Source organism: Nipponia nippon, unplaced genomic scaffold (genome assembly GCF_047370975.1).
Source record: "Nipponia nippon isolate SJK-2023a ecotype South Korea unplaced genomic scaffold, ASM4737097v1 scaffold_26, whole genome shotgun sequence".
Taxonomy (NCBI): domain Eukaryota; kingdom Metazoa; phylum Chordata; class Aves; order Pelecaniformes; family Threskiornithidae; genus Nipponia; species Nipponia nippon.
The window spans coordinates 6,832,216-6,857,823 of record NW_028262343.1 but is presented as its reverse complement, the minus strand read 5'-3'; the positions used below and the strand labels follow the sequence as shown (position 1 = coordinate 6,857,823).

The 25,608-nt window shown below is 43.7% G+C and overlaps 1 long non-coding RNA gene across 1 annotated transcript; it reads left to right on the top strand.

Annotated features, from left to right (window-relative positions):
- The first annotated feature begins 580 nt into the window (after positions 1-580).
- Positions 581-18,957, top strand: LOC148055211 (uncharacterized). Its single transcript, XR_015705859.1, has 3 exons — positions 581-698; positions 17,533-17,777; positions 18,518-18,957. It is a non-coding gene; the product is annotated as an uncharacterized LOC148055211 (long non-coding RNA).
- The last annotated feature ends 6,651 nt before the right edge of the window (positions 18,958-25,608 follow it).

Genomic DNA, 25,608 nt, shown 5'->3' with positions numbered 1-25,608 from the left:
TGATTTGTGCAAGCCAGAGAAAAGTGTAGGGGAGCAGGCATGGTTCTGCAGATGGGGCAATGCAGGCCCTCCAGCCCCTTCTCCCCAGGGTTTCCTTCCCACCTCATTGCTCCTGTCCCCTTGTGGTGGTGCATTCCCCCCCCCCCCCCCCCCTTTTCTTCTGGTGCACCTGGCAAAGCATGGGAAGCGAAGCTGCTTTACAGTCTCAGTAACTCCCGTCAAAACTTGGCCTTTGTGTAACGAGTTTGGCGGTTAAGCATCCCTTGGCCATATCAAAACTCTTACATGGCTGAGGTGGGAGCAGCACTGTCTGTCCCAGGGAGGCAGCCCTGATGACCTTGGAACTATATTTTTCATCTGTACTAGTCGCCATCTGGCAGCCTTGGGGCCTATCTTATCTAGGCTGTAACTCAGGAGGATCTTGTACCAGCATCACTAGAATTTTTGAGAACTTTAGTAATCTTCAACACGGGCTGTGAAAGTAGAAGAGAAATTTACTGGTGCCTAAAGTCAATCATCTCATGACCCTATAAACAGCGGTACCAAGTTGAGACCCTTTGAGCTCTCCTGGACTGCAGTGGTCTGCACCAGAATCTCCCTCTGAGTGGGACGCCTCTCAGAGCAGCGAACTCGAGCTGATCTCTGGCGCTCCTTGCTCCTCGAGATTCAGCCCTCACCCGTTGAGACGGTCATTTAAAGTGAGCATTTCGCTAAACCTGGGGGAATTTTTATTGATACCTTTATTGGTACTGCGCATATAATGAGTACTTAGTGCATGCGTGATATAAATATTGTAGTAAACCTCTTTTAATCACTTTGTAGATGCTAGATTAATTAATGATTAGTTATTGCTAAATTTTGTGATTCTCTCCTTGCTGCAAACAAACCTTAAAATGTTGCTAAACATATATAACCCTCCTTTTCCTCCTTGTATTTTCTTCAAACTCAACTTTCTCTTTCTTTCTCTTTTTATATATATTCCATTCATTTAATAAGTAATAGAGTGAACCTTGCCATCGCACTCCGTTAAATTACACTTTTATAGATTTCTATTAAAATCACTATTTGCAAATATCTTTGACAGTGATTTTTTAAGTGGCTTAAGCACTTATCTGTGACACCCCTACCCTACTCCCGTAGCTGGAGAAGCCAAGTTCTTGCCTCATCACTGGGGTGGCAAAACTGAGTTTTGCTGACAGTAAGCACCTGAGTAAATTCTCTGAGAGATGAAAAAGCTTTTAAACTATTTCCTTCCTGGTGCTATTTCATAATATTTTTCTGTTTGCCAGTATATATGTACTAACTTGCAAAGCCCGGGATATAGGCATTTCTCTGGTAAATCTAGGACAGCTTTTTTGTTGCTGTTCCTTTAAGGGATTCTGTTGCTCTGATTCACTTTATAAACAGCATAGTTGAATAATAACATACATCACTGTTTTCAGATAACTATCCAGACATATTTCAAATGCTTGCAAATGCTCTTCAGTACCTTTTCAGCAGATAGGAGTTGTAGGATGTTAGAAAGCAGGCCAAGCAGTTGACTTAAAAGTTTCCTCCTTTGCTCTGCAGAAGAATGAAAGCTTCTGTAAGCTGGCAAGGCCTTCTCTTGCTGATAAAAGTGAGGCCATTCAAGCCTAGAAAGGGAGGAATGGCACTTGATTTACAGCACTGTTTCTCTACCCAAGCTTGGGCTTTTATTCATTTGTTTTTTGAAGTTGAAGGAGATCCTAGCCTTAAAGAAGTTCAAGGACTCTCTTTATATAGTGTTGTCCTCATGCGTTTTCTCTGACAGCTAAACAAGAATTATGTCACCAATTTTTAATTATTTCTTAAACTTAGTCCTACTCATTTTATTTTCTTGCCTGTGTATGTGCATTTCTGAGGGAGATTTGTTGGAGGACTCCTTGTTGTCTTGCAAACAAACACGGTGTAGAACAGGGATCGCTGCTAGAGAGATGCTAGCATGGGTGATCATGCACTGGACTTTTTGTAGCAGTCCAGGATGAATGAATCTCAATCAGTCAGTGGGTTGCAATGTATTTACACAGTGTATCCGCACTTACCAGTGTGCCAGTGAATAACTTTGGGGTGAGAAGAGGGAAGACAGCTAGATTTATGGAATAAATTGCTCATTGTGTTTTTCCTCCACTTCCCAGCCCAGAAACAGCAAGCAAATTAAATTTGCATACAATTCCCCCACTCCCTTTCTTTCTTTCCTCTATGATAGCTTGAATTCTCTTTTATGTTCTTTCTTCAGCTTATAATTTCATTCATACGTGGTGAGAAATATTTTATAGCTCACTAGAGGGAGGGAATTAATTGTGCAGTGTGTTGGGAAGAGGGAAGGGGAGAAAAGGATGAGGAAGAAATAGGTATTGAAATCTCACCTGTACAAGAAGCTCCAGCTTTCTAAGCTGCTATAGTGGAGACATAAGGAGAAACAGATTGTTGTTGCTTTTTGCCATCTGCTCAGTATGCCACAGATAGATAGCTTTTATCAGCAGGGCGCTATTATCACCAGTTAAAAAACATGCTCTCTTTAAATACTCTAAAAAAAAGTGTAACAACAGAAAGATCATTTTCAGCACTTAAATACATTTGTATATTTTTCTCCTACTAGGCTGAATTTTTGCGCTTATAAAAGAGGCTCTGTCCCGTATCACAATCTGGGTTGTCTGTCTATGCCTGTGAGGGATGGTGAGACCTTCCCAGCAGAGCCCAGCCAGCCCACCCAGCCTGGGCAGCTGTCCTGGTTTCAGCTGGGATAATTTTCTTCCTAGTAGCTGGCATAGTGCTGTGTTTTGGATTTAGGATGAGAATAATGTTGATAACACACTGATGTTTTAGTTGTTGCTAAGTAGTGCTTACACTAAGTCAAGGACTTTTCAGCTTCCTATGCTCTGCCTGGTGCACAAGAAGCTGGGAGGGAGCAGAGCCAGGACAGCTGACCCAGACTGGCCAAAGGGCTATTCCATACCATATGACATCATGCTCAGTATATAAAGCTGGGGGAAGAAGAAGGAAGGGAAGGACAGTTGGAGTGATGGCATTTTCCTTCCCAAGTAACCATTACACGTCATGGAGCCCTGCTTTCCTGGAGATGGCTGAACACCTGCCTGCCAATGGGAAGTGGTGAATGAATTCCTTGTTTTGCTTTGCTTGCGTGCGTGGCTTTTGCTTTACCTATTAAACTGTCTTTATCTCTGCCCTTGAGCTTTCTCACTTTTACCCTTTTGATTTTCTCCCCCATCCCACTGGAGGCGAGTGAGCGAGCAGCTATGTGGGGCTTAGTTGCTGGCTGGGGTTAAACCACGACAGCAGTACTTCTGCTGCTCTGTGCCAACACTGCTCATCTTGAGAAGTGTCTGCACTGGCCTATAGTGTTGCCACTATATAATTCTGTAGGACTTTGTTTATATAGCACTCCACCATTCTCTAATTTATGAAGTGAGCTGTGCTGAGGTCACCATGCAGGCACATTTCTGATCCATCCTGTTCTGGAGCTGAAGGTACCAAAAGTGAAAGGCCAAGATTTATGCAACTGAAATGTGCATAAATCTGTTCCCTGTTCCCTATTCTTATCTCAGCAGCTGCAGCAGTAACACCAGCTGTGATGCATCTCTCCACAGGTACTTCTGTCCAATGAAATCTCCTCTCAACTCCCACCTGCCATGGCAATGTCTGTTCAGAGTTTTCAGCTCCTTGTCAGTAGGTCTGCCTCTGCTTAAATACTAGGCTTTCCTGAATTTCACCCTCCTCCTCACGGAACAGGTAGGAAGGGAAAGTTTTCTTTTAATGTAGAAGCTGAGAAAAGCATACCTGAATTAAGAAAAAACATAACCAAGAATTATGGTTTGTGTGTGCAGGAGGCAGAAGAGAAGCAGATGATCATGTGAACTGTTATTATTATGCTTGTTCTTTTGTTCTGATAATTAATTATGGGGATAACCAGCCAAAAATAGTTCTGGGACAAGTTGTTGTGTTAGGTCTATAGCTGTTCAATGGACACTCTAAAAATCCCTCAGCAAATTTAATGGGCCCAGAATTTTATACAGTGAAAGAGACTGTTTGAGCCTTCAGCCTTATGGCTGTGATGGATACAGGTCAGGAGGTCTGTGCATAGCTGACCTAATGAATCTGTTGCAAAGAGTTGCTCCGTGCTCCTCACCTTGACACGTGGCACATGCAATGCTGCCCAGTTAAAAATAAGTTTGAATTCCCAGTTAGACTATTCCAGCCCTACTGGAAAACCATCATCCTGGTTTATTGCAGAAAACAAAAACACCTTGGAGAACAGTAGTACTGCACTAAAAATACCTCGAACTCCTCTGTAAGGCCTTTATTCAACTTTTATCAATAACAGCAGAATGATGGCAAAAATATATGGGGGACAAGGGAAGAGAGGGACAGAGTATATGAGGGGAAAATGATCTCACATGGCTTTTTAAATGTATGGAAAATACTTCTGTGGATACATTCTCTTGCCATCTCTTCTCTGAGTTGTCTGGCAGGCTGTGGAAACAAAAAAATCTGATTTTTAGACAAGATGCCCAAGTACAGGGATGTGCTGTGTTGTTAGGGCAGTGAGGGGGAAGGATTGCTGCTGATGTGAGCATTGCATAAAGTAGTTTTCTGAGCAGGGAACTGTTGGCAGGGTGGGATATGGTGTAAGGAAAGCTTCAGTCTGTTTTCTGCTTGCCCTGAGGAAATTATCTTGGTATAAGTAGTACGAGTGAGACCAATAAAAAGCCTGTCCAATCACTAACTGGATAATATTCCTTTAAATTCTCTTTTTATTATAACTGAGGAAGTTTCCCTTTCCTAAGTGTTGAATACCAAAGGCATTTTCTATTTGCAGTCACAAAGCTTTTCTTTTCTTTATGTAGCCTCTTGTAAAAGACTGTTCTAAGACTGCTTCATGCAAAATTAAGAAGTGGCATTAAGCAAATGAGTTTGCACAAATCAGAAAAATTATAGTCCACAGCTCCTTACTGGCTGGTGTATTTTTATGGAAAAAAACCCTTAATTTATCTCTTTCCCTTCCAGTTCTTTTATTTCTGTGCTATTTGACTCTCTGTATAAGATTGTAACTCTGGCAACAGAGCACTTTCCATGAACAGATCTTCATGATTAGAGTATTGTGGTGACCAGTGAAGAACATTAGTGTGAATAGGTGCTATTTTATCTGGAGAGAAGTCTTCCTTTCTTCTAGAAGATCTGTTCAGCAAAAGGCAGGGCTTCAGTGGGCTTAATATTCAAGGAGAAGAATCAGCAGCAGTGCCTCCAGGGACAGATGTTTTCCAACAGCATTATCAGTGAGCTGGGTAAAGGAGTAAACAGTGAAGTCTCCATGTCTACAGATGATATTAAACTCTTGCAGGTAATCAAATGTGCTGATGAACTGGGGCTCCAAATGAACCTTGCAAAACTGAGTGAGCAAGCAAAAAGGTAGTAGATGAGTCTCAAAGTAGATAAATATAAGGCCATGCACCTAGGGAAAAACAATCTTAACCATGCCTACATGATGCTGAACTTGGAAAGAGATCTTGGAGTCACTGTTGAGGGCTCTCTGCAATTATCTTTCAATACACAGCAGCAACAGCAGCAGCAGCTAAAAAAACTCAACAAAATAATGGTCAGCATTAGAAGGGTGATGAGAACAAGGAAAAAGGAATCATTTTATTTGGTGTGTGCACATCTTAAGTGCTGTGTGCAATTCTGGTCTCCATACCACAAGAAGGACTTAGAAGAAAGTGGCAATCAAGTTCAGTATCTTGTGAAGAGATATTAAAATGCTGGATATTAAAAAGACTCTTCATCTTGGAGAGGAAGAAGCTGGAGGGCTATGCCTAAAGTTTACAAAATCTGAAAGAAGGTGGACAAGAGTAATGCTGAACTATTATTCACTAAATTCCCCAGTACTGGGACTAGGGGCACTCATTGAAATTGGTAGGAGATCAGTTTAAATGGATAAAAGCACTCCTCCACTGTGTGGGTAGTGAACTTCTGAATTTGATATTGCAGGAGACTGTAGAAACAGATGGCATCAGCATATTCAAATACAGATTAGACAATTTCATGGGTAATAGGTCTGGAAACATACTAAAAGGTCTAAGGGACACAAAAAGAGGCATGTATCCTCCAACAACCCTAACACAGCAGCTGAGGGTGCTGGAAGACAGTGAGGAGAATGGAGCAGGGAGAGCAGCAGAGTTTGCACGTGTGACTGGTGTCTCCCGTTGCACTGCTGAAGGTAGAGCATTGGGCTGGATGCATCCATGGTCTGACCCCTTCAGTTCATACCCAGCTGTTTGGGTGGCCTGTGTCCAGTTCAAGACAACAACTGCAGCCAGCACTCACAAAAGGGAAATAATGGATAGAGAATTAGGACTTCACACAGCTGGCAAACACAAACTGGCTACAAACTAGCTTTCCTGTTTGAAAGCAACTGGTTGACTCTTAGAGCTGCCAGAGCACTGCCAGTGCTTAGCTCAGGAGCCAGGCTGGGGAGGGAAGAGATGCCTGACCAGTGCAATAGCTGGAATTCTAATGAATATCTGTGGTGGGTTGACCCTGGCTGGCCCGTCAAACCTGCTCTATCACTCCCCCTCAGCTGGACAGGGGAGAGAAAAATATAACAAAAGGCTCGTGGGTCAAGATAAGGACAGGGAGATGAATCACCAATTACCATCATGAGCAAAACAGACTCAAGAAAATTAATTTAATTTATGGCCAATCAAATCAGAGTAGGGTAATGAGAAAAGAAAACCAAATCTTAAAACACTTTCCCCCCACCCCTCCCTTCTTCCCGGGCTCAACTTCACTCCCGATTTCTCTACCTCCTCCCCCTGAATGGTGCAGGGGGACAGGGAATGGGGGTTGCAGTCAGTTCATCACACGTTGTTTCTGCCGCTCCTTCCTCCTCAGGGGGAGGACTCCTCACACTCTTCCCCTGCTCCAGCGTGGGGTCCCTCCCACAGGAGACAGTCCTCCATCAACTTCTCCAACGTGAGTCCTTCCCACGGGCTGCAGTTCTTCACGAACTGCTCCAGTGTGGGTCCTTTCCATGGGGTGCAGCCCTTCAGGAATGGACTGTTCCAGCATGGGTTCCCTGCGGGGTCACAGGTCCTGCCAGGAGCCTGCTCCAGCATGGGCTTCCCACGGGGTCACAGCCTCCTTTGGGCGCATCCACCTGCTCCGGCGTGGGGTCCTCCACGGGCTGTAGGTGGATATCTGCTCCACCGTTAACCTCCATGGGCTGCAGGGGGATAGCCTGCCTCACCATGGTTTTCACCACAGGCTGCAGGGGAATCTCTGCTCTGGTGCCTGGAGCACCTCCTCCCCCTCCTTCTTCACTGACCTTGGTGTCTGCAGAGTTGTTCCTCTCACATATTCTCACTCCTCTCGCCATCTGCTGTTCTGCCCTCAGTTTTTTTTTTCCCCTTTCTTAAACATGTTATCCCAGAGTCACTACCACCATCGCTGATTGGCTCGACCTTGGCCAGCAGCAGGTCCATCTTGGAGCTGGCTGGCACTGGCTCTGTTGGACGTGGGGGAAGCTTCTGTCATCTCCTCACAGAAGCCACCCCTGTAGTCCTCCCGCTACCAAAACCTTGCCACGCAAACCCAAAACAGGTGCTTTGTAAGGAAGTGGAGGACAAGGGAGAGAAGTGGAGAATTTGTTAGATTTTCTAATTGAAATTATTGGTGCAATATCACTACAGCTGGAAAAGCAATTTGCCAGAGAAACAGTGATGAAGGTGCCTGCAGAGAATGCATACACTGGTTACAAAGGCACTGAAACCTCTGCAGTTCACTAAGGCCGCTGCATGCTCTGACTGAGCAGTGTGGTAGCGGGTGGCAGAGCAGTGGGCTTTTGCAGCAGCTGAGACGTCTGCAGGAAGGGTCACTGGACATGAGACATCCCAGACATCTTTGCCAGATTGTTTTAACTATTGAAATAGCTTCTTCATTAATGGAAGGGGCTTTTTTTCAGCACTTAAATCTTGTCCAATGCAAGTCACTGGTAAAATATTTTTTGTCCCTATAACCTAGGTATTGTTTTTTATGGTTGATTGCCTATGGTAATTCTACCTTAGAGGAACTTACCTGTCTGGTGTCCCCCAAAGTCCTATTTGTTTAAATGAAGCCTCACTCTGTGACTTGCAGAGCATTTTTTGCTGAGTTGTTGAAGGAATAGGCCTAGTTGAGTGAGAGTAAAAAAACCCTTATTTTCTATATTGTTTGAAAGATTACTCTGTGCCTCTCTAGAAATTATGAAGAAAAAAGCCTTGTCTAAAAGAGTTTTAATTTGCAAAATTTTTTTGATTCTGAGAATGGCTTTCATTGCCTTTTAAACTTTTTCTTCTCCCCTACAAAACAAAAATGGCCAAAAAGTGAGAAGGAAAACATTTAAAGACCATTTTAATCTGGAAGGTAATGTAGAGGGAAGGAAGATAAAGTGTGTGTGGAAAGTGAGAGGGGTAGGGGGTGAGGGAAGGGGAAATAACTTTCTCATTTCTTTTTCTTTTCCTATTTTTTCCTGGGGGGGAGGAATGAGAGAAGTTATCTGTGAGTAATTTTTCACCTGTTTTATAAAGCACCCCTGCTTTTTTTTTCTCCCCATTCACAATTTTTTTCACACCTAAAACTGTGAAGTTATGATTTTTCAAAACTGTTGAAATATCAGTGAAAACAAATGTAGAATTAATCTAGCCATGCAGATCTGCTGGAAAAATTGCAGTAAATTTCACATCTGCCATATTTTCAAATGATGCTGTAGATTGAGATGTTATACATGACTGTTAGACTATATGGTGTGCAAAGGCTGCCATTAAATGGAAAAAATCTTGCTGTCTTTCACTCTCATGGAAACTTTGTTGTTGATGTCAGCAGAGGAATGAGAGAAATCAGGTGAAACATCTGTTTTAGAAGTCACAGACCCACAGTAAGGAAGAAGGTTGTGGTTTTACAGCAGCTTGGGGAGTGCCAGTAGTTCAATATTTGTTTTTACTAACCTGTACGTTTCTGAGCGCCTGGCAACCAGATGGGCTCTGAAACAGGAGTAAGTACACAACTGTATTACTGTTGCATTAGCAAGTATGCATAACACAGTCTATACTGGCTGTTTGCTGATGTGGGAACAGAGGTTATACCTGACCTGGCAAGGTGTTTGGCAAAGTTATCCCTCCAGAAGTTTCGGAACAAATTTGCATTAGCAAGAGTGAGTTTGCACCAATTCAGAAACTTGCACCATGTGGCTGCAATAGTTTTGAGCTGTGATTACAGATGATGGTTTATATAGTGATTAGAGGTGCCAATATGGGGCTTCCATGTGTCTATGGCTGTAGCTGGAGCTATTGGTATGGAAGTACTGAGCTGGGTAAAAGGCCTCTGCAGAGCTACTGGTGGCAGGGAAGCTCCTCGAATGCAAACTTCTGTGTTTGTGCGCTGGATGCAGAGAGCCTTGCACAGCCTGTGCCGCTGGGGTTTCCCGGATGAAAAAAAGGGCTGTTCAGGTGTGGCTTGTTTGCTGCAGCCATGTGCAGGCAGAGCACAGGCTGCCCTGGGAGACTGGCCCTTGCCTGTGCAGGAATGGCTTGCAGAGGTTGCATGCACCCTCCGTGCAGGGAAGGGGAGCATTAAAGCACACAGAACTGTTTTCTTTGGGGATTGGTGGAGGAGTGGCCTGTATGAAGTTTGATCTGAGATAGCACAGGTAGGGTGAGTTTTAAAATGAATCTGCTCTTGTCTCATGAAGTAATTGCATCTGTGTAAGGTATGTTCAGATCCGTATCTGGCTTATTGAATTACCTCCGTGTAAAAATTTGGCTGGTGGTGTGCATCGTACTAGATAGCTGTTCTGCATAGAGAGTGTATCTCACAGAAATGCATCAGTTCCAGAACTTTTGCTGAAGATTTTGCAGAAATAGTGCAAGTGATTATGGTCTAAAAGGTAGTAAGTCTCACTCCATGTATGTAATAAACACACTTGCAACATGAATTAGTGTCATCTTCTATAATTCTTTCTGGTTTGTGCCATGCATCTCTTAATACATTTTGGAAGTAATACATCTGTAGTTCTAGTAGCAGGTGATGTACCTGGATAGCTGTAGTAAAATCCTTGCTTAATCTGATCTGTTGTCCTGGTTTACAGCTGACACAGAGTTGATTTTTCTTCCTAGTAGCTGGTATAGTGCTGTGTTTTGGATTTAGGATGAGAATAATGTCGATAACACACTGATGTTTTAGTTGTTGCTGAGTAGTGCTTACACTGGTCAAGGACTTTTCAGCTTCCCATGCTCTGCCAGGTACACAAGAAGCTGGGAGGGTGCACAGCCAGGACAGCTGACCCAGACTGGCCAAAGGTCTATTCCATACCATATGATGTCATGCTCAGTATGCAAACTGGGGGCAGTTGGCCAGGGGGCAGCGATCGCTGCTCGGGGACAGGCTGGGCATCGGTTGGGGGGTGGTGAGCAATTGTAGAGTGTATCATCACTTGCTTTGTATATTATTATTGTATTATTATATTATTATTATTATTACTACTGTTATTCTATTTCATTTTACTTCAATTATTAAACTGTTCTTGTCTCAACCCACGAGTTTTCCTGACTTTTACCCTTCCAATTCTCTCCCCCATCATACTGGGGAGGGGGGGAGTGAGCGAGCGGCTGTGTGGTGCTTAGTTGCTGGCTGGGGTTAAACCACGACAGTCCTTTTTGGCGCCCAACGTGGGGCACGAAGAGTTTGAGATAATAACAGATTAACCAGAGTGTATTAAAGAATTTTATCTGTTAACAGTTGCCAGTCATAATATTGATTCATCTGTTCTCGATATTAGTTTATCTGCACCATGCTCTTGTTTTTGCAGAACGTGTTGAAGATTGGTGTTGGGTTTTGCAGTTTGCTGTGCTCTGCAGCGATTAGTGATGTTTTCCTTTGTAGACTTATTATTAAAACACTGACCTTGAGCGTTATCTGGTATTTGGGTTCTGTAGTGAAGCCATTACTGTACTTTGGGTACCACCTCATGGAGACAATTAGCAATTATACCTCTTCCTCTGAGAGGTGTTTTTATGGAGGAAATACAGAATGGCACCTTCGCTAATTTCTTCTGTGATGTTTCCTCCTTCATTACAACAACTTTTCAGTATCTTGAACATCCTTGGGTAGTTAAGATATATCCATTGGTAGTTCTTAGGAATATTGTTTCAGTTTTGTCTAAGGTTAATAAGCATTTTTAGAATATCATCCAGAGATCTCCTCCAAGGCTGGATAGTTATGAGTGGCAGGGTGTGTGGGAGAGCATGGGCAAATGCCTAGGACGATGGGCCCCTCCAGTGTTTTGGAACTTCACCCCTGAACAAGTGCAGAATCCTGAGAAATTAGTAGAACATTTGGAAAAAGTATGCTGTCACCCTGGCAATTCTAGGGAGACACAAATCACTGCAATGTGTTGGGGCCTGGCCCATGCCTACCGAGCCCTGTTCAACACTATTCAGAACCCTCAAGGGGAAGAGAAGGTCTCTGGATCTGATGACAAAACAACAGGCGCTGTGGCTACGCCAGCTCCCGCGACAGGTACTGTGGCTATGCCAGACCCGGTAACAGGCACTGTGGCTATGCCTGCACTGGCGACAGGCGCTGTGGCTACACCAGCCCCCGTGACAGGCGCTGCAGCTATCCAGTATCTGAGGGAATTAGCCGTGCTGGAGGTGATTTATGATGACCTGAACAACGAGCAGTTACCCAAAGATCCAGATGAAGTCCAGTGCACACGACCCATGTGGCAGAAGTTTGTACGGAGTGCACCATCATCACACGCAAACTCATTGGCAATAATGACCTGGAAAGATGAAGAGGGACCAACGGTGGATGAAATGGCTGGCCAACTCCGACAATACGAAGAAAGTCTCTCTGCCTCCCTACGGGCCTGCATCTCGGCTGTGGAGAAACTGCCTGACGTGCTAGCTGAGAAATTATCCCGGGAGTTCCAGCGATTCCTAGAGGACATGTGGTACTCCTCACCTGTATGGACCAGTATCTCAGCCATTAGGAGTAAGCGTCCCTCTGCTCAAGAGAGAAGATATAGTGGACACACCATGGGCCACCTTGGGGTTTTATCTGCGTGACCACGGAGAGGACATGAGGAAGTGGGATGGAAAATCTGCCTCGACCCTAGAGGCACGGGTACGTGAGTTGCAAGGAAAAACAACTACAAAAGGGGGTTCTCCCAGGAGAGCTGCGGCTCCAGTTTCCAGCGAGCAGTTCCCCAGACAGAGTAGAAGGGCTGATTTTGCTTCCGATCTTAATAAAGGGGTTTTTGATTCGCATTTACAAGAAGTGAGTAACGAATGCTATGACCAGGACTAGAGGGGCCCTGCCTCCAGCCAGGTGGAGGAAAGGGACAACCGGGTGTACTGAACTGTGTGGATTTGATGGCCTGGTACATCAGACCCACAGGAGTATAAGGCTTTAGTAGACACCGGTGCACAGTGTACCCTAATGCCATCAAGCTATGAAGGGGCAGAACCCATCTGTATTTCTGGAGTGACAGGGGGATCCCAAGAGATGACTGTATTGGAGGCTGAAGTAAGCTTAACCGGGAATGAGTGGCAGAAGCACCCCATTGTGAGTGGCCCAGAGGCTCCGTGCATCCTTGGCATAGACTACCTCAGGAGAGGGTATTTCAAGGACCCAAAAGGGTACCGGGTGGGCTTTTGGCATAGCTGCCTTGGAGACGGAGGAAATTAAACAGCCGTCTACCTTGCCTGGTCTCTCGAAGGACCCTTGTTGTGGGGTTGCTGAGGGCTGAAGAACAACAGGTGCCAATCGCTACCACAACAGTGCACCGGCAGCAATATCGCACCAACAGAGACTCCCTGGTTCCCATCCATAAGCTGATTCGTTGACTGGAGAGTCAAGGAGTGATCAGCAAGACTTGCTCACCCTTGAACAGTCCCATATGGCCATTGTGAAAGTCTAATGGAGAGTGGAGACTAACAGTAGACTATCAGGGCCTCAATGAAGTCATGCCGCCGCTGAGTGCTGCCGTGCCGGATATGCTAGAGCTTCAATACGAATTGGAGTCAAAGGCAGCCAAGTGGTATGCCACAACTGACATTGTTAATGCGTTTTTCTCAATCCCTTTGGCAGCAGAGTGCAGGCCACAGTTTGCTTTCACTTGGAGGGGGCTCCAGTACACCTGGAATTGACTGCCCCAGGGGTGGAAACACAGCCCCACCATTTGCCATGGACTGATCCAGGCTGCACTGGAACAGGGTGGGGCTCCAGAACACCTGCAATACATTGATGACATCATCATGTGGGGCAACACAGCAGAAGAAGTTTTTGAGAAAGGGAAGCAAATAGTCCAAATCCTTCTGGAGGCCGGCTTTGCCATAAAACAAAGTAAGGTCAAGGGACCTGCACAGGAGATCCAGTTCTTAGGAATAAAATGGCAAGATGGACGTCGTCAGATCCTAATGGGTGTAATCAGCAAAATAACAGCCATGTCTCCACCAACCAGCAAAAAAGGAAATACAAGCTTTCTTGGGCGTTGTGAGTTTTTGGAGAAGGCATATTCCAAATTACAGTCTGGTCGTAAGCCCTCTCTATCAAGTGACTGGGAAGAAGAATGATTTCAGATGAGGCCCTGAGCAAGAACAAGCCTTTGAACAAATTAAACAGGAAATAGTTCATGCAGGAGCCTTTGGGCCAGTCCGGGCAGGGCAAGATGTATGTTCAAAGGGAGAATCCCCTGTATACATCATGCAACTGATGCTACGTGGAGTAAGTGGGTCACACTGATCACACAACAGGCTCGAATAGGAAACCCCAGTCGCCCAGGAACCTTGGAAGTGATCATGGACTGGCCAGGAGGCAAAGATTTCGGAATATCACCAGAGGAGGAGGTGACGCGTGCTGAGGAGGCCCCACCATATAATAAACTATCAGAAAATGAGAAGCAATATGCCCTGTTGACTGATGGGTCCTGTCTTCTTGTGGGGAAGCATCGGAGGCGGAAAGCTGCTGTATGGAATCCTGTACGAGAAGTTGCAGAAACTGCTGAAGGAGAAGGTGAATCGAGTCAGTTTGCAGAGGTGAAAGCCATCCAGCTGGCTTTGGATACTGCTGAATGAGAAAAGTGGCCAATGCTCTATCTCTATACTGACTCATGGATGGTGGCAAATGCCCTGTGGGGGTGGTTACAGCAATGGAAGCAGAGCAACTGGCAGGGCAGAGGCAAACCCATCTGGGCTGCTGCATTGTGGCAAGATATTGCTGCCCAGGTAGAGAACCTGGTTGTAAAAGTACATCACGTAGATGCTCACGTACCCAAGAGTCAGGCCACTGAAGAACATCAAAACAACCAGCAGGTGGATCAGGCTGCTAAGATTGAAGTGGCTCAGGTGGATCTGGACTGGCAACATAAAGGTGAATTATTTCTAGCTTGGTGTTCCCATGGCACCTCAGGCCATCAAGCAAGAGATGCAACATATAGATGGGCTCGAGATCAAGGGGTGGACCTGACCATGGACACTATTGCACAGGTTATCCATGGATGCGAAACATGCGCTGCAGTCAAGCAAGCCAAGCGCTTCAAGCCTCTCTGGTATGGAGGACGATGGCTGAAATATAAATACGGGGAGGCCTGGCAGATTGATTATATCACACTCCCACAAACCCGCCAAGGCAAGCGCCATGTGCTTACAATGGTGGAAACAACCACCGGATGGCTGGAAACATATCCCGTGCCCCATGCCACTGCCCGGAACACTATCCTGGGCCTTGAAAAGTAGGTCCTATGGCAACATGGCACCCCAGAAAGAATTGAGTCAGACAACGGGACTCATTTCCAAAACAGCCTCATAGACACCTGGGCCAAAGAGCATGGCATTGAGTGGGTATATCACATCCCCTATCACGCGCCACCCTCCGGGAAAATCGAACGATACAATGGACTGTTAAAGACTACACTGAGAGCAATGGGTGGTGGGACATTGAAACACTGGGATACACATTTAGCAAAGGCCACCTGGTTAGTCGACAGTAGGGGATCTGCCAATCGAGCTGGCTTTTACGTACTGTAGAGGGGGATAAAGTCCCTGTAGTGCACCTAAAAAATATGCTGGGGAAGACAGTCTGGGTTACTCCTGCCTCAGGCAGAGGAAAACCCATTCGTGGGATTGCTTTTGCTCAAGGACCTGGGTGCATTTGGTGGGTGATGCGGGAGGATGGGGAAATCTGGTGTGTACCTCAAGGGGATTTGATTTTGGGTGAAAATAGCCAATGAACTGAATGGTATGATGTTAGTTGCTGTATAATACTGGATGTCATCACTTCTGTGATTACTATGTGCCATATCAACAGTATACAGTAAGAATCACCCAAATTGATGAAGAATGAACGTTGAGGAAACCGAGCAAAGTGGAGTGGTGATGGAACCAGAACTGGCTTCAGCATGCAACAATCCAACACCACACACCATCTCTCCTGCCCTGGAAGACTGTTATGACAGATGGAGCCCAAAGTCATGGACTGAATGAACTCAACGGACGTTTTAGAGGGATGGCCCACAGACTAAGGAAATGATATCTATATGTGTGTGTGTATATATATATATATCAAAAGACTGGAAAAGTGGTGGTGATTAATTGGAATGTATTGGAAAGGGTAGGACCTGGGTGTGACGTATATGGTATGGAATAAGGGGTGGATACTGTCCTGGTAACGACTGGGGGGTCATTAAACCACGACATTATTTTATGAAGACTGGCAGAGTTTTAATCAATGATGAGGACATAGGAGCTGGAGGGAGGCATCAGGATGTCTCAGTAAAGGAGGCCTATTTACACACAGTTTGCTAATACAGTCAAATACAGACTTGTCTGTTCAGAACCAGTCAGTGAAGGCTGTCCCTTGAATAGGAAATCCGAAGCAGCGAGTCTTGCCATGGCCTCCCACCGCAGCCCTGTGGTAATGGAGGCTGATGCTGTCGTCAGAAGAGCAATGAAGACAAAGAGGGAAGGGAGAAGGAGGACCAATGCTGCAATATGGTCCACCTAAAACTCAGAATGAATTTGAAGATGGTGATGATAACAGCTACAAAAGCCATTGCAGGGCTGGAAGAACAGCCTGTCAGTGAACAATTTAAAATAACTCAGTCTACTTAACTTAGCAAAAGAGGGCTGACAAGCGATTAATTTAAATTTTGTAAATATCTTCAAGTAATTTTTATTTGCATGTATATTACATGCTCTTGTCATGGAAAACAAATAGCAATAGAATAAATGAAGAAGGTGAGAGTGGAAAATTTCGTTCATTTAAAACAATACTGTTCATTTTTACAGGAGATAAGCTTCAGCTAGAAAAAGTTATGCTTTAGTCAGCTGCATGTTGTTGGGTTCAATACAGGGTAATTGAATGAAATTTTATGATTAGTGTTTTATAAATGAGCAGCCTAGATCCTTGTCGTGGTTTAACCCCAGCTGGCAACTAAGCACCACACAGCCGCTTGCTCTACTCCCCCCCGGTAGGATGGGGGAGAGAATCGGAAGACTAAAAGTAAGAAAACTCATGGGTTGAGATAAAGACAGTTTAATAGGTAAAGCAAAAGCCGCACACGCGAGCAAAGCAAAACAAGGAATTCATTCACTACTCCCCATCAGCAGGCAGGTGTTCAGCCATCTCCAGGATAGCAAGGCTCTATCACGTGTAACGGTTACTTGGGAAGACAAACGCCACCACTCCGAACGTTCCCCCTTCCTTCTTCTTCCCCCAGCTTTATATGCTGAGCATGATGTCATATGGTATGGAATATCCCTTTGGTCAGCTGGGGTCAGCTGTCCCAGCTGTGTCCCCTCCCAACTTCTTGTGTACCCCCAGCCTACTCAATGGTGGGATGGTGTGAGAAGCAGAAAAGGCCTTGACTCTGTGTCAGCACTGCTCAGAAGTAACAAAAACATCCTTGTGTTATCAACACTGTTTTCAGCATAAATCCAAAACATAGCCCCATACTAGCTACTATAAAGAAATTTAAATCTATCCCAGCCAAAACCAGTACACAGTGAAACAATCTGTTGGAAATAAATCTAGCTGAAGGACTGTGGTGGTGCATTCCCCCCCCCCCCCCCCCCCCCCTTTTCTTCTGGTGCACCTGGCAAAGCATGGGAAGCGAAGCTGCTTTACAGTCTCAGTAACTCCCGTCAAAACTTGGCCTTTGTGTAACGAGTTTGGCGGTTAAGCGTCCCTTGGCCGTATCAGAACTCTTACATGGCTGAGGTGGGAGCAGCACTGTCTGTCCCAGGGAGGCAGCCCTGATGACCTTGGAACTATATTTTTCATCTGTACTAGTCACCATCTGGCAGCCTTGGGGCCTATCTTATCTAGGCTGTAACTCAGGAGGATCTTGTACCAGCATCACTAGAATTTTTGAGAACTTTAGTAATCTTCAACACAGGCTGTGAAAGTAGAAGAGAAATTTACTGGTGCCTAAAGTCAATCATCTCATGACCCTATAAACAGCGGTGCCAAGTTGAGACCCTTTGAGCTCTCCTGGACTGCAGTGGGCTGCACCAGAATCTCCCTCTGAGTGGGACTCCTCTCAGAGCAGCGAACTCGAGCTGATCTCTGGCGCTCCTTGCTCCTCGAGATTCGACCCTTGCCTGATCTCTGGCGATCCTTGCTCCTCAAGATTCAACCCTCGGCTGATCTTCGGTGATCCTTGCTCCTCGAAGTTCGACCCTCGCCTGTTGAGAAAGTCATTTAAAGTGAGTATTTCGCTAAACCCAGGGGAATTTTTATTGGTACCTTTAACTGCACATATAATGAGTATTTAGGCCTATTGTGTGTGTGTGTGTGATATAAATATTGTAGTAAACCTCATTTAATCACTTTGTAGATGCTAGATTAATTAATGATTAGTTATTACTAGATTTTTGTGATTCTTTCCTTGCTGCAAACAAACCTTAAACTGCTGCTAAACATATAATCCTTAGACATAAACCATTGACCAAATCTGAGACTAGGATTGGATCCAGCCGCACCTAGGCTTCTCTCTGAGAAGGAGTTTAGAAAGCAAGGGGGTCCATTCTGAACCTCGTGACTCAACGGGAGGGCTCCCCTTTTCCTCTGTGTATTTTCTTCGGGCTCGATTTCCTCTTTCTTTCTCTTTATATATATATATATACATTCCATTCATTTAGTAAGTAATAGAGTGAACCTTGCCATCGAACTCTGTTAAATCACACCTTTATAGATTTCTATTAAAATCACTATTTGCAAATATCTTTGATGGTGATTTTTTTTAAGAGGCTTAACCACTCCCCCGTGACAAGGACTCATATCCACAAGCTGACCCATGAAAGGACTGACAAAATGACTTTAAAAGTCATTAAGCACTTGTGTGATTTTAAGACAGACAGTATTTTTTATTGTGAATAACTTTGGTGCTTCAGTAAGTGTAGGATCTGATGATGAACTGGAGACTAATCTTTATATTATTTTCAAGGATGAAGTGACAGATGCCATGGGCTGCCAGGGTCTGAGGAACGTGTGGGAGATTCACATTCTTCCCAGACTGCGGAAGCTGGCTGGAAGGGCGTTCACACTCCTCCCCGTGCCACCGTTGCTGCAGGACAGGATGCTGGCACAGAGATGTTTTCCATCTAGGCATGAACGAACACAGCTCATGCTGAAAATAGAGCTGATCAGGAATTTTTATCGTGGTGGTTAATGGAGGGCAAAATCCCTTTCTTGTAAAATTGAAGATTTCTCCAGTGAAATATTGATTTCCCTGAAAGATTTTGGAAAATTAGAGATACCAGTATGACCAAATGATGTGTGATGATATTGAATTAACTTGAACAGTTCAGTAAACTGAAAACCAAGAAAGACAAATTACATAATTAGATTGAAAATGGTATGATGTTCCCATACTTTGAAAATCACATTTTGCAGAATTTCTATTTTGCCACATTTTTTAGGGTTTTAGTAACATTTTTCCTGGTACAAAGCCAAATGTGAAAGCACTCTCATGGATTGATTGTTTTTAATAAAGAAATGGTTAACAGATTAGAAGTGCCACCATAATTAATAAATTTGCTTTGTATTATGCTGATGCAAGAGCTATTCCCTTGGGTACTTCACAGCCGAACGTTCAAGTGTTTTCAATTACAGTTAATGGCCCAAGACTGGCTCCTCCCCACAGCCCTGGTGCTTGAGCATAGAGATGAGGCAGCGGGTTACATCAGTCTAATTTGGGAGCAATGTAGTTCTGCGTAACACTGGGGATAGAACTGTTTCCGTGGCATTTCAGCACAATGGCAGCGTGTCCACCACATGCTGCTTTGGGGCTGCTGTTGCCCAGCTGCCCTCCACGTAACAACAGCGTGGCAACTATCGACAGTGCTCATTTCTCCCAGCTTCATGTTCGCAGTGGTGGTGTTGGGGTGTATGATGTTCCTTGGTGTTCAATGTCTTCTGTGTTTTCTGTTGTGCTGCACAAAACAGTTGCTGACAGCCCATGGTGAGAGCGTTGCACTGTGAGCATTTAAACAAGTGCTTATTTACATGCTGTGAGCACAGCATCCCTATTAAACCCCATGGAGGAGGGGCAGAGCTCTTCTGTGTCATTTTAGATAATTGCAGCAATTCAGCAGTTCAAAACAGTTTAACAAATAGTCTTGCTGTTCTATGGAAATCTTTATGTCCGTTTTCACATCCACACATCTGAGTGGAAAGAAAATTATTTTGTTCTGATTCAGAATAATTTACCCATCACCATGCCTATCTCACACTTGGATAACAAAACTGGGGTTCAGAGTGGAATGCAAGTAGGGGGTTGTTGCAATGAAACCATTCATTCAGCAACAAAAAGTGGAATATGAGATTATTTTGCTAGAAACTTGCAGCACATAAAACCAGACAGAGCGAGAGAATAAATAGTTCTGCATGCCTTTACCAATGGTTGTTTTTTTTTATATCATTGCTTTTTTCTTGCAAACAAAACCCATCAAAGAAGAAAAACAAGATTAAATGGAAGAGAATTAATTTCCATCTAACAAATGTTTTATCAGTTACAGACTGTTCAGATAGTTATGAGGATGTACAATACAATAGCAAAAGGAGAATTAGCTTGCCTTTATATCAACAAAATAAATTTTACTGGGAACAACGGGTTTGTGTTGCAGTGAACACTCAGAGAGAAGCTGACAGTAACACTCAAAGGTAAGCAGAGAAGATGACAGCTAATTACAGATGTAGGAGGCAAGTGACAGGCTAAGAGGAGTTCTGTGTCTGCTCTCTGGATGTGAAAATTTTGTGTTGGATTAAGCCATTCCAGGGTTGTCTCAGCATACAGTGGTTCAGAGTAACATTTCCAAGGAGGCATTGTATTGGTGTCACCAGCATTGTAGCAAAGACATTTTGGAAGTGACTGTTGGGACTCTTTATCAGGGAGTGTAGTGATAAGACAAGGGGTAATGATTTTAAACTGAAGAGGGTAGATTTAGATTAGATATTAGGAAGAAATTCTTTACTGTGAGGGTGGTGAGACACTGGAACAGGTTGCTCAGAGAAGTTGTGGATGCCCCCTCCCTGGAAGTGTTCAAGGCCAGGTTGGATGGCAGGGAGTTAGAACTAGATGATCTTTAAGGTCCCTTCCAACCCAAACCATTCTATGATTCATTCTACAATTCTATGAAACTGGTCTAATTCAGCCTTCACTTGTGCATGATGAGGCTCATACAAAGAGATTTTTGAATATTAATTTCTGCCTGCTCTGAGTCTGACCACAAAGCTCCCAGAGGTTCAATTTCTATCATTATTATTTTTTTGTGTTTCTTTTTCCAGTTCACAGTACCTGAAATAATGAGACACCTGCATCACAGCCTGCCAAAACAGTGGTTTTACAGCAAGGTGTTAGAGTTACAGGCTGCACACACTGGGAGGTGCAATGGTAAGACGGTGGTGCTCAGTGGCTCATGGCCTTCAGGAACAGTGCTGGAAGTGATGTGCGGAGAGACACTCCTAGCACTGACTTATCCATATTGTCCCTCTGGAGGAAAGTATTCTCAGTAGTATGTTTTGAATTCACCTTGGAGTACACTGGTGTGGAAGACCAGGGACCAAAAACTGAGAACAAAAAGAAAGGAGCTAACCTGTTTGCCTTAGTGGCGGTCCCCTCTAGCAGTTCACGTCCTCCTGTGACCTCATGTCTTGCACTGCATGTACATGGAAAACTCTTTTATTTTGGGTTCCAGTATTGTCCTTTCATTTTTTTCCCCTTACGTGGCATTTGAGCAGACTTCTGTTTCCCATGGTGAGTCTGTCAGAAATACCAGATCTCAATTCTAATTTAAAAGGCTGCAGTCAGCTCTGTGAGCAGCTCCTTCCTCTCTGCTGATCAGACATCAAGACCTGACCCCACAGCCTATCGACAAGAAGTGGTGTCTGTATGGGCTTAGTAGCTGTATGGGCATTGGTAGCTGCAACAGTGGAGTATGCTGGGGAACTAACATTTTCATCATCAGGAGTTTCTTATAGCATAATTGTTATCCCAACTGCTTTTTGTGAACAACCACTTTAAACTCACTCTTGCAACAAGGGTGGACAATCAGGTCTCTGAATGGGAGCTGCCAACTTCAGCCTCAGGTTGGCGTCTGTGAGGCTACAGAATAATAATTTCTGTTCTAATTATACATAATGGCTCAGTTAAAGTTCAGCCTTTCCTTGCAAGTCTTCCTTTCAGAAAACTTACTTCTGAAAATGTTCCCAATACTGTTTTCTTCCTGTTGTTGTTCCTTCACTTCATGAAATTTCTTCAGAAATATAAAAACCTTTTTGAAGATACGCTTCATGTTCAGCCTTAACTGTTAGAACAAAAGAGGGATGCAAAGTTCATACTATTTGCCTTATTAAACCTCTTTCAAGAAATTGGAACTTCTTCCAAATATTCAGATTTTTACATGTGTATTTATAAGTATTCATTGAATATGGAGGTGAGTCTGAGGCTATGAAAAGTAAACTTTCTGTCCTAGATAAAGTGTTCATTTTAAGAAGTAGGAAGGCTTCCTATCATATCCAGCGAGTTTTGATTCTGGTCTCCTGTTTCCTGCAGAGCAGACGCTGCCCTCTAAGGCCAGTCCGATAATGGGAGCATGCTTATCACTTGTCAGGTAATATCGGATAATACTACCAGTCTTTTCTTTCAGCTACTTGGCAAAACATGTTCAGGAAGTTTGTAGAGATGTTTCAGTAAAATAAAGTGCTGTTTGTCAAAAAATCATTGTAACAAACAAACATTGGATAATTCGACATTTTTCAGCTGCTATTGTACTTGACACATTAGGTTTTATTGTGGATTGAAGAACACATAGGGAGCTTTAATATTTTAGCAGTGTTACCAACTCTTTAATGGAAGTTCTGTGAGGATACGTTTTGTTGATGGCCTGGAGAGCAAAAGGCAATTGTGTTTAGTCTATTCATTGTACTGAATGTTCTTCTTGTAATACCAGTACATTTTCTACCCTGTTGCAGCTCTTCCAGCTTCTGTACCCACCAAGGTACCAAAGCAAAAAAGAACACGGTGAAAAGAGCCAGTAAAGACTTTCTGATGCTCAGGTGACAAATATATGATGACAGAATTTAGTTTTAAGCCAACCTCATTGTTGTGGTTTAACCCCAGTCAGCAACTAAGCACCACACAGCCGCTCGCTCACCCTTCCCCCCACCCAGTAGGATGGGGGAGAGAATCAGAAAAAAAAAAGTAAACCCCACAGGTTGAGATAAAGACAGTTTAATAGGACAGCAGATGAAGGAAAAAAAAATAATGATAAAAGAATATACAAAACAAGTGATGCACAATGCAATTGCTCACCACCCACTGACCGACGCCCAGCCCGTCCCCAAGCAGCGATCACTGACCCCTGGCCAACTCCCCCCAGTTCATATACTGAGCATGATGTCATACGGTATGGAATAGCCCTTTGGCCAGTTTGGGTCAGCTGTCCTGGCTCTGCTCCCTCCCAGCTTCTTGTGCACCTGGCAGAGCATAGGAAGCTGAAAAGTCCTTGACCAGTGTAAGCACTACTTAGCAACAACTAAAACATTAGTGTGTTATCAACATTATTCTCATCCTAAATCCAAAACACAGCACTATGCCAGCTACTAGGAAGAAAATTAACCAGGACACTCATATAACATTGCAAGGCTTAACCTTTCCCTCTAAGATATGGGCAGGCTCTTCTAAAGTGCTAACAGAAGATAATCTTGTAGGTGGGTTGCTTAATATGATGCATTTGGAACAATCAATCAGAGTAGTTTTTGATGGAGAACTAAGGCTTTTTGTGTATAATCTGTAATTAAGTGTCTTTCTTTTGAAATTTCAATGTTTTTTAAGTGAAAAAAGAACATCTCCAAATTGAAATACTATAGTTGGATATGCTTCAGTGGTGACTCACCAGAGCTACTGTTCAGTTACATCATGTCCTTGTTCTCTCACATGCACTGGATTCTCCATCGGGGCTTCAGCTTCCATAGTGCAGCAGAAGCTGGAAGGCTTCTCCACGTTCCTAAGTATTACTCATAGGAAAGCTTATGAGTCATCATAGGAAATGGAGTCTAAGTAGGAACATGAAGCTTCTGTACTCATATGAAACACCCAAGAGTTCTTCTGAATAAAAATATTTGGATTTTAGCTGGAGTGTTTCAGCTTTTGAGTCATCATTGAAAAGTTTAGGATTTCAAGAGACACAAAAGAATATTGCTCATAGAAATGTAACCACTTATTTTCTTTTTATTTTTAAGTCTGCTTATATCACAGCAGCTCACTGTGGTCCAAGCTGGTAGCTCTGTGCAAAAGGCAGCTATGGACATACTGCTGACTTGCCATTGCCACGTGTGTGGTATGTCTGCTTGTTTTTACTGCTCTGCTCTTCACCACTGAATAGGACACAAGGGTGCTTTAATCCTGACCAGTTTTGTGAACACACAGCTATTACTGTACAATTCTTTACATTCTGTTGTGACCCCCTGTAAAGGTGTGAGGGATACAGAGGATACAAAGTGTCTGTATGAAAGTATGGGTACCTTTTGCAAAATAGACTGAATAAGTAATTTAGCTGTAGCTAGGGCACCTTTTATTTATATATTAATGAGAACGTTTTTAAGTAAGAAATATCAGGGAAAATGTTAATGATGGAGGCAACTGATTCATAAGAGATTCTCTGGATAACTGCTGGTGCTGAAGATGGGATTCATCTGACCCATTTTAGACGTTTACTTTGATGGGATGAATTGTGCCCTACAAGTGCTTCTTTCTCTACACTGAGTATAAAAGGAATCTAGTGTGATTATTTCAGATGTAAGCCTCTGTATTTGTTCAGCTGAATCTCACTGTCACGTGTGAGTGCCTAAGATTTTATTAACAGGGAATGGGAGAGAATAAGCACTCAGGGAATATATATATGTGTATATATATATATATATATATATATATATAAAATGGGAAGAAATAACAAGCTGAGGACTGACATGGGCTGTAGAGAGAAAATCAGTAGCTTTTCTTACAAAGGAAACAAAGCTAAATCACACAGACCGGATTGTGAACAGCTACCACTAATGAGCAATCACATTAGCTATTGCTAATGACAATAGGAATGTTTCTCTGAGCAACTGCTCTCAATCTGCCCCTGAGTTTTAAAGCAAATGCTGGGGGGGGGGGGGGGGGGGATTAAACAATAAATGAAAATGAATCTATGATGAGTGAAAGTAAAAGGAAAGAGAAGAAAAATGGGAAAAGGGATAGAGCAAAAGGTGAGACAGAATACTGAATTTCACTCTTAAGACCCTTAAGAGGTCATGAGGCTCAGCTGAGATGGGAATGCATGGTAAAACAGAGTAGATTGATTGAAATTTCATTAGTATAACAGACCATAGTGCAAATTAGGAAAAATGTCAGACGTGCTTTTCATGGAGCCATGTGTATTCCGATAAAACATTTGTAAAGAGTTTTCTGCATTATATCATAGACTTTGTGATCAAAATATAGCTAGAGAGAGACTATTTACTGTTTACACTTACCTGGAGTATTGAAGAAGTCCCCAGTTGTCTTAATTCATATTAGGATTTAAACCTGTGCCACCTTCACATGTGCCTTGACAAGATGACTTGGTTATTCTGGCACAGGATACTCAGGGGTATTCACATGGTTTGACTAAGATAGAAGTATGCTCACGTCTGTGTGTAATCCATGGAGAAAGAGGCTCCTTCAAAGGAAGGTTCAGGGTAGAAACCTAATATAAATCTTTGAATTTCTTTCCCAAGGGGCCTGTTTTCACCCCTGACTATAGAGGAAGACTAGCAGGGTGAGTAAGCTGCCTGGGAACAGGTGTCTGTCTCCACTAGGAACAACTCTACTTCAGGATGAACAGGTGGCAGAGGAGCATCTCCAGGCTGGGTCTGCAACATCACTAATTACTGTCTCACTACAGATCTGCTCCACTGGGAGAGTCCAATGTGGTTGTCCAGGGGCTGATGGCTCAGTCTCTGCTTCTGTCATAGCTGGTTTGAAGCAAGGACTTAAAGTCAGGTTTTGCTATC